The 8,923-nt window shown below is 35.7% G+C and overlaps 1 long non-coding RNA gene across 3 annotated transcripts; it reads left to right on the top strand.

The window, feature by feature from the left end:
* Positions 1 to 4,941: 4,941 nt before the first annotated feature.
* On the top strand, positions 4,942 to 7,423 carry LOC141611710 (uncharacterized). 3 transcript variants are annotated; one of them, XR_012528703.1, is made up of 3 exons: positions 4,942 to 5,028; positions 5,351 to 5,537; positions 7,072 to 7,423. It is a non-coding gene; the product is annotated as an uncharacterized LOC141611710 (long non-coding RNA). The 3 variants fall into 3 exon arrangements; XR_012528704.1 differs by lacking the exon at positions 5,351 to 5,537; XR_012528702.1 differs by lacking the exon at positions 4,942 to 5,028 and having other exon boundaries at positions 5,035 to 5,537.
* The last annotated feature ends 1,500 nt before the right edge of the window (positions 7,424 to 8,923 follow it).

Below are 8,923 nucleotides of genomic sequence, written 5' to 3'. Positions count from 1 at the left end.
TTTTTTGTTTTTTTGAATGCATCATACAAGAGAAATTATACATGTCAAAGCATTAAGAAGTAAGACGCACAAGATGTCCTAACAAAGGTTTTACGGGATCTATGGTTAGGTTTGTGGGTAGGAAATTGGGTACTCACAACATTAAAATACCGCGAGGGTATCTCTCGCTTTTGTGCTCCCCCAGTCATATGGACCAGACGAGTTGCCAAAACGCGACGTCATGAGGTGGAAAATATGTGTAAGGCCTAGTCGGTCGAATGGACCTTCTAAGTATACAACATACTTTACCGAGGGTGAATATGGTAGCTTAAGATGGCATAATATTGACTTACGGAGAGCCTATGCCTTTTTTTGTCTCGGAATATACAAAATATAAAAAGAGAAAAAGAAAAAAAACAATAAGCAAACATAAAATATTATCGGCCGATGCAGGTTTAATTGTTTAAAGCTATAGAATTCATGTTCAATATTTATTTTGACGTGAAGACATGCATGACATCATCAATGACAATCAGTAAAACAAAGAAAGAAAATTTGACACAGTCCAGCGGCTATGATTATGGAAATAGTGGACAGATTTCCTCTCAAAAACGAAAGAAAATTAGTCGATCAAATATATAATAATATAAATAAATTTCAAGTCTTACCCGCTTATAAAGTCCCCAGCAGAGTCGCCACTGTGAGATCCCTGAAAAACTTTTTGAAAATATAGTAAATAGGTGGAGTCGCTAGTAGGTTTTATAAAAAAACATACAAAAATAAAGTTAACGGAAAAGGCCCCTTTTGATCCCTGGAATGGGGACTGATCCGTCACTCCGGTCTGAACCAAAGATTGCGGATTCGGGGGTAAAGGTACGATCAGGGAAGGTGTTAGGCACCCGGATCGCCCATCAAACTGACGGCCTCTACTATTTATTTGTAATATTATATATTTGACGAAAATAAGACAAAGAAAAGAAAGTTAGTAACAAACTTTATACAATTATTTACACTGACAAATTAATAGGCTAGTTAAGATAATAAAATAGAGAAAATAAATAAAAGGTAAAATAAAGATTTAAAGAAAAAGAAAGAGTAAAGAAAAAACTTGTTTGATGTCGGTACCCTCAGGCCTATGTGGATGTTGACTATTAATGAATTTCGACTTTGTCGTTAATTAACGGCTCTTATGCGCTTATATGAACTAGGATGATTTATTTGTATAATTTGATTTGAAACTGGGATAATATGTTTTATGCGCTCTTATGGGACTGATTTGATCTTGGTTGTCGGTATTATTTTGTGCTTCGTCTGTCCGTCTCCCCTTTCTGTCTCGTCTTAACAAGAATATTTATAGTAATGTGCTAATCGGAGTTCGAGAGAAATTGGAATTGCCTAGAGATAGATTTTCAGCCTGGCCAAATTAATCTTTTACTAATCCACTTTCTAATAGGGGTAAGGAATTGTGTTAATTTTTACGAGACTCCTTATGGACAAATACATCTTCCCCTTTTCTACTCCTAACTAATTTTGTCTGGCACTTTTCATGGTCTTTGGTCAGTGGATAATTACGCTTAACACCATTTTAATTTCCTCATGCTAATCCATGTAGTCTCACTCATTTACCATTATATTATTTGGATCGGCTAATGGGCTAATAATTAATAAAATGGGTTGACGAAATGAATGGAATATGTGGCAGGCTCAAGATGGTTTTTGGGCTATTTTAAGTAATTTCTCGGTAGATAAGCGTAAAGAGCCTTTAATTATAACATTGTCAATTTTCATTTAGTCATTAGATTTGAGCCTCATCATCGGGTACCCTTAAGGCTAGGTAGACATTTTGAGGTGTCTACTGAGCCCCCACTTTGACCGAGTCCGAGTAAGACGAAGGTCAAAGTAGTCCGGCTCGGAGACAGATAAAGGATAAGAAATGTACCGGGCCTCTTATATTACCCGTCCGGAGTAGTCCGCGATCGGAATCGCTTAGCAAAACTTTGTTTTACTAATGTCTGAACCGTATAGCCAAACTTTGTTCGGCTTTGTCGGAACTAGCATGACAAAACTTTGTTTTGTCAATGCTGAATGGAGTTGGTAAAACTTTGTTTCACCAATGGCGTGGCAAAACTTTGTTTCGCCGGTCTGGAATCTGGTAAAGCAAAACTTTGTTTTGCTGGTCTGGAATCTGGAATAGCCAAACTTTGTTCAGCTTAAAGGTGAGATCGTGAAATCTGATTTCCCGAACTCGGTTGCGTATAAGGGCCCGCCGACCAAGGGATGCTTCTTAGTTTTGCAGGTGAACAAAACGTGAAATTGTTTAGCTTCGCAGGTGAACGAAGTCGGGTCGTTAGTTTCGCAGGTGAACGAAACTGGATTGCTTTGCAGGTGAACAAAGCTGGATTATTCCGCAGGTGAACGGAATGAGATTGCTTAGTTTCGCAGGTGAATAAGCTGGATTATTCCGCAGGTGAACGGAACTGGATTGCTTTGCAGGTGAACAAAGCTGGATTATTCCGCAGTGAACGGAATGAGATTGCTTAGCTTCGCAGTGAACGAAACCGGATTTGCTTAACTTCGCAGTGAACGGTCGGATTAGAACACAAAATTTGATTTTATGAACTAGGACGCGTGTCAGAGCCCGCCGACCAAGGTATTTCAAAATTTTATTTTGAAAAAGGATTGATAAGATCGTAAAATTTTATTTTACAAACTTAGATGCGTGTTAGAGCCCGCCGACCGATAAGTTTGAAAATTGCAAAATTTTATTTCGCAAAAAAAGAGCAAGTTCGAAAAAATTTTATTTTAAGAACTTAAATGCATGTCGTGGGCTGCCACCAAATGACTTGAAAATTTCATTTTGAAATAGATTTGAAAATCGTAAAATTTTATTTCACGAAATGGGCTGAAGAGTTGCAAAATTTTATTTCACATAATAGAGAGGCCAAATTTTATTTTACAAGAGCGGGTTTAAAATCGAGCGAGACCGGACACTTAAATACGCTTAATTAAAAGACGGGTGAGAAATTGAAGCGGACCATTTTATTGACTTGTATGAGCAGTCCTACAATTGATTTTCAAGAATTGTCTTCTCAAAAAGATTAGAAGAGGAAGAATCTTATCTTGTTTCCTGGAGAATGGAGAGTCATCCAACCGACAAAGCTTTCCATTTTGCGCCTTAATTTTTCCCTCCAATTCGTCTGTTTCTAATTGATTTTGAACTAGTATAGAGCCCGTGCTAAAGCACGGTATTTTAGAATATCATGTGTAGAGAACTTAACAATGAGAGCTAATAATAATAATATATAAATAAACTTTGAATTTTATTTGTAATTATCTACAATTGTTAATGTGTAAAAATATTAAGAATTAAAATAGAACGAATTTTACATTTTTACTCGGAATAAGTTTATGATTAAAAAAAGAAGATTGTTAGTTTAATTACAAAAACTTATGCTTATTTTTACGCATTTGAAGCATATAACTATTTTTTTAATTTTTGTTACAATATACGGAGTAACAATTTAAACGGAGTAAAAAATTTAAAGAATAAAAAGGTGAAAAGCACACACTGATTTTAATAATATGAGTAAAATCTGCATATGTTTTAAATAGAAAATTTACGACATTTAAAATACATATATTTGACTAATGAGATAATAATGAATGAAATAAATTTGGCCCAACTATAGAAGTTGCGGTGTTTGATAAGATACTTTGACACATAAATACCATATATTAGGTCCAATACATATTTAGATAAAGTTAGGCCCAATTTCTAGTTAAAAGCATTTAGGCGGGAAAATTTTCAGTTTTCTTATTCTTTTAGTTTAAGGGAGATTCCTCCATTTTCGATCTATGAAGTTCCAAGCAACCAATCGTATCGTCCTGATGTGGGACGAACTCAGTAGCGATTGCGCCGTCGTGGTTGTCATTCAAGCGCTTGATTGGCAACAAGATGGTCGGTGTCGGAGCACCGTTGACCTGGCTCCTGATATAGAAGGAAATCCGCGGAGGTGTGCCGCCATTCGAGCCCCCGATTGGCGACCGGATGACTGATTACGGAGTGCCATAGACGCAAGTGTGTCTTTTTTTTTTGTCGATTGATTTTCAATTAATGCTCTTTAAATGATTATCTTCAAATTTTCCATTAATTTTCAAGCATAATATCCTGATATGGGACATAATTGACGATTGATGTGCCGCCATAGCCATCGTCCGAGCCCCGATTCGCGACGAGTTGATTGATAAAGAGCATCGTCGAATCCTTTGAGCCGTCCTAGCCATCATTAATCGAGCATCAACAAACCTGCAGTCGTGATTTTTGACTGATTTCGCATTCTTGCATTCAAGCTCCAAATCGGATCGTAAGTATTCTGTCTCTTTATTGATCGACTTCAAATTCATGCTTTTTTTTCGTTCCGTATTTTCACCGGTCAAGTCGTATGCTTGATGATTGAACCGATAATTTTATCGGTCTCGCGAATCAAGTCGTGTGCCTGACTCAATTGATGGCGCAATTGTGACATTAATGCCAAGCTTGACTGATAATATGATTGAACTGAAATTATGCTTTTTTTTTATTTTTTAAATCAAGTGGTGTGCTTGAGTGTTTACAATACAACTACCTCAACAATATGATCATGATTTTGATGATGATGATGATGATGCATGATAACATATGATGCTGACGATGTATATACTACTGACGATTTTAACGTGCTTGAGACAACAAGTACCACACTAGCCAACTGACGATGCATTATATCTAAAATAGACTATAGAAACGTGATACATCCATTACTAGTCCTGTTAAAAAATTTTTTTCTAAAAAAAAACTTGTTATTGAGCATGATCCGGACAGGGGACGGAGTATTCTAGTTCTAGCTGCTTAGGTGTTGTGCCTATTGAACCGTCATTGCTTTGTAAGTCCTTATAACTTTTTTTTTTTTGGTCGTATATCGTCTAAATGTAGTCAAACATATGCGCTTAGTGTTTCCATATGCCCCTGGTCTGACTCTTCACTCTGTTTTGTGGTAGCCCCCTGTTCAGGTATTTTCTTTTTCCCTTTTTTTTTTCCTTCGACTTGGTGTGGGTCGTGATTGTCCCCATGTTACATCAGGTATTTTTCCGTGTCAGTCACGCAACAGTCACTTAGCTAGCACACCTGTTTTCTTCTCCTTTTTTTCTTTTTTTTCTCTTCCGACCTAGTATGGGTCATGATTGTGCCAAATTTTTTTCTTATTATTTATTTTTTGGATTTTGAGATTCATTTTATAAAATGAGTTTTGCCCTCTTTACATTAACAAGCTCGGCTAATTACCTAAAACTAATACTATAGAAATAAAATACTTTTGTGACCGTATAAGTGTAGTGTACATCCACCGAATTCTTAGATGCTAAACGAGGGTGATAGATGGAATGGAGTAGAAGGGTCCATGGTGTTAGAAGACACTGGAGACCTGTGTGCCTCTCTCACTCACCTAAATGAATGAAAGGATCGTCCCAAGAGGAATGGAGACAAAGTAACTGCGGATTTGACTCGTGTGAGAAATGAAAAGGTGACTACTCTACAATTTGATTGGAATTTTTTTTTCTGGAACCTTTTTTTTTTTTTTCTTTTTTTTTTTTCTCTTTTTGACTGGAACTTTTTTTTGTCTTTTGAATTTCTCTTTTTGACTGGAACTTTTTTTTTTGTCTTTTGAATTTTTGAGATTTTGGATACGGGATAAAATTGCAACTTTGGCTGGATTTTTTTTTGTCTTGTGAATTTTTGCCTTTTGACATTTGAATTTTTGAGTCTTTTGAGACTGTAGTTGTGTCTATTTGAGATCATAATTTCTCTCCTTGAATATTTGAGAGTCTTGAAGCTGGATTTTCTGCTTGAACTTGTATTGGTATTTAGACTCATGTCTTAAGTTCATTCTAAGGGACTTGTGGTCACTTCTAAAATAGCACGGAGTGCGCGCTCCCGTGTCTTATTTGGTATGTTTGGACACGGGTGTACTGAGAATCTGGTTTTAACGTTTTTGAGGCGAGATTTCTAGCCTCAATGGAAATGGATGACAATATTTGCTAAAAATGGTCGATCACATGAGTTTGTGCTCATCTAGTGGTCATTTGAAATATCAGAAATTGTCAAATTTGGTAAATAGAGAGTTGTGCTCATTTAAACTAGTAGTCACGTGAAGTATGGAAAATTAACGAATCAAGTAGAAAGATGGAATCTCCAAACCTATAGGTGACCTAGTTAGAGACACGGCGATCAAGGAATTATCACACCACAGAGATGGAAAAGATGGTCTAGTGCACGCCCTCGTTTAGGCTGACTCTAAGAGGTCGACTGATCTACACTAAAAAGATACGACCTAAAGTATTTCAAGTCTATTCTACTAGTTAAGGGTAAAAAGTAGAACAAGTGACTAATAAAAATGACATATGCTCGTTTTTTTTTTTTCACTTATTTAACTCAAAAAGGACTAGAATGGTCCTATTATAATTAGACACTTATGTAAACTAGTTTTTTTTTAGATAATGTCAGGAACACTCGTATGAGATTATATGACCATAAGAGTGAATTTTCTTATTCTATTGACATTTTTGTTCTTACTCTTAGTTTTTTTTTTTTTTTTTTATGCATATGCAATTGAGAAAGGACTTGGATGGTCCTAAATTAATCAAATTTTGATGGAAACTACATGTGAGCTTGTATTACCTAGTCTTCTTGTACCCTTCTTTCGTTCCCAAGCTAGAGTGGCTATTTAAAATTAGGGTCTTGTTTACTCCTCCCTATCCCAGATCATGACATCTTAGCTTTTAGAAAACGATTTTTTTCTTTTATAGGAGACAGGACTAGAATGGGGTAAAATGGTGAATGCATATGTATCTAATGCTAGCTAAGACCTGAATGCAAGTACCTATTTTTTTTACATGCTCAGTATTATTGATGCACTATTGACACTATATGCAATGCTGAGAGGAAAACGCTACTACTGCCTAAATATAAAATATAATGTAATGCATGCTCTATATGAGACATCTTCTAAGAATGGAACTACAGATTTTTTTTTTTTTTTTTTTTTTTTGCATGTGCAGGACTGACGCATCGTATCGACTAATGAACTGAGGACTGACGCAAGATGTGAATTGGGTATATATAAGTAATGCATGCTATACTGATGGATGTAGTGATGATATGAGACCTGATGCAAAGACTAAGGTAACTTTTGTCTATGCAGTAAAGTGTGCTACTATGCAAGACGCTGGGATATAGATGCAGTTACACATGATGCTGATTATATTTACAAGAAACAACCTCGAACGTGTAAGGACTCAAAGCAAGTGTTTAGACTGAATTTGTACATGATGCCTACTGAAGTAATCGGTAGCTGAAACACGTCTAAATCAAATTAGCAAGTGCAAATTAAACTACCATTTTTGTCTTTTTTGTTTTTTTGAATGCATCATACAAGAGAAATTATACATGTCAAAGCATTAAGAAGTAAGACGCACAAGATGTCCTAACAAAGGTTTTACGGGATCTATGGTTAGGTTTGTGGGTAAGAAATTTGGTACTCACAACATTAAAATACCGCGAGGGTATCTCTCGCTTTTGTGCTCCCCCAGTCATATGGACCAGACGAGTTGCCAAAACGCGACGTCATGAGGTGGAAAATATGTGTAAGGCCTAGTCGGTCGAATGGACCTTCTAAGTATACAACATACTTTACCGAGGGTGAATATGGTAGCTTAAGATGGCATAATATTGACTTACGGAGAGCCTATGCCTTTTTTTGTCTCGGAATATACAAAATATAAAAAGAGAAAAAGAAAAAAAACAATAAGCAAACATAAAATATTATCGGCCGATGCAGGTTTAATTGTTTAACACAAATTCTTGTTTCAGACGGACACTTTTGGTCTTATTTGTCAGACGGATAAAATGTTGCCATTTTTTAAGAAAATGTAACTAATTAATTCACAAAATGTTATGACTAGAAGTGACATTTTTTACCCTGAAAATGATGTGAACAATAATGGTAACATGTTATCAGAAAATAACAACATTTTATTGTAAAATGATGACATGTTACCCGTCTTATTTCAGACCAAAAGCAATGGTCTTAAGAAAAACGGACTGATTGTTTAAAGCTATAGAATTCATGTTCAATATTTATTTTGACGTGAAGACATGCATGACATCATCAATGACAATCAGTAAAACAAAGAAAGAAAATTTGACACAGTCCAGCGGCTATGATTATGGAAATAGTGGACAGATTTCCTCTCAAAAACGAAAGAAAATTAGTCGATCAAATATATAATAATATAAATAAATTTCAAGTCTTACCCGCTTATAAAGTCCCCAGCAGAGTCGCCACTGTGAGATCCCTGAAAAACTTTTTGAAAATATAGTAAATAGGTGGAGTCGCTAGTAGGTTTTATAAAAAAACATACAAAAATAAAGTTAACGGAAAAGGCCCCTTTTGATCCCTGGAATGGGGACTGATCCGTCACTCCGGTCTGAACCAAAGATTGCGGATTCGGGGGTAAAGGTACGATCAGGGAAGGTGTTAGGCACCCGGATCGCCCATCAAACTGACGGCCTCTACTATTTATTTGTAATATTATATATTTGACGAAAATAAGACAAAGAAAAGAAAGTTAGTAACAAACTTTATACAATTATTTACACTGACAAATTAATAGGCTAGTTAAGATAATAAAATAGAGAAAATAAATAAAAGGTAAAATAAAGATTTAAAGAAAAAGAAAGAGTAAAGAAAAAACTTGTTGATGTGTGACTTCCCTCGCCTATGTGGATGTTGACTATTAATGAATTTCGACTTTGTCGTTAATTAACGGCTCTTATGCGCTTATATGAACTAGGATGATTTATTTGTATGATTTGATTTGAAACTGGGATAATATGTTTGAGACGGATGAT

This window comes from Silene latifolia, chromosome 11 (genome assembly GCF_048544455.1).
Source record: "Silene latifolia isolate original U9 population chromosome 11, ASM4854445v1, whole genome shotgun sequence".
In the NCBI taxonomy this organism is placed as follows: Eukaryota; Viridiplantae; Streptophyta; class Magnoliopsida; order Caryophyllales; family Caryophyllaceae; genus Silene; species Silene latifolia.
This window is presented reverse-complemented; position numbering and strand designations above follow the sequence as displayed.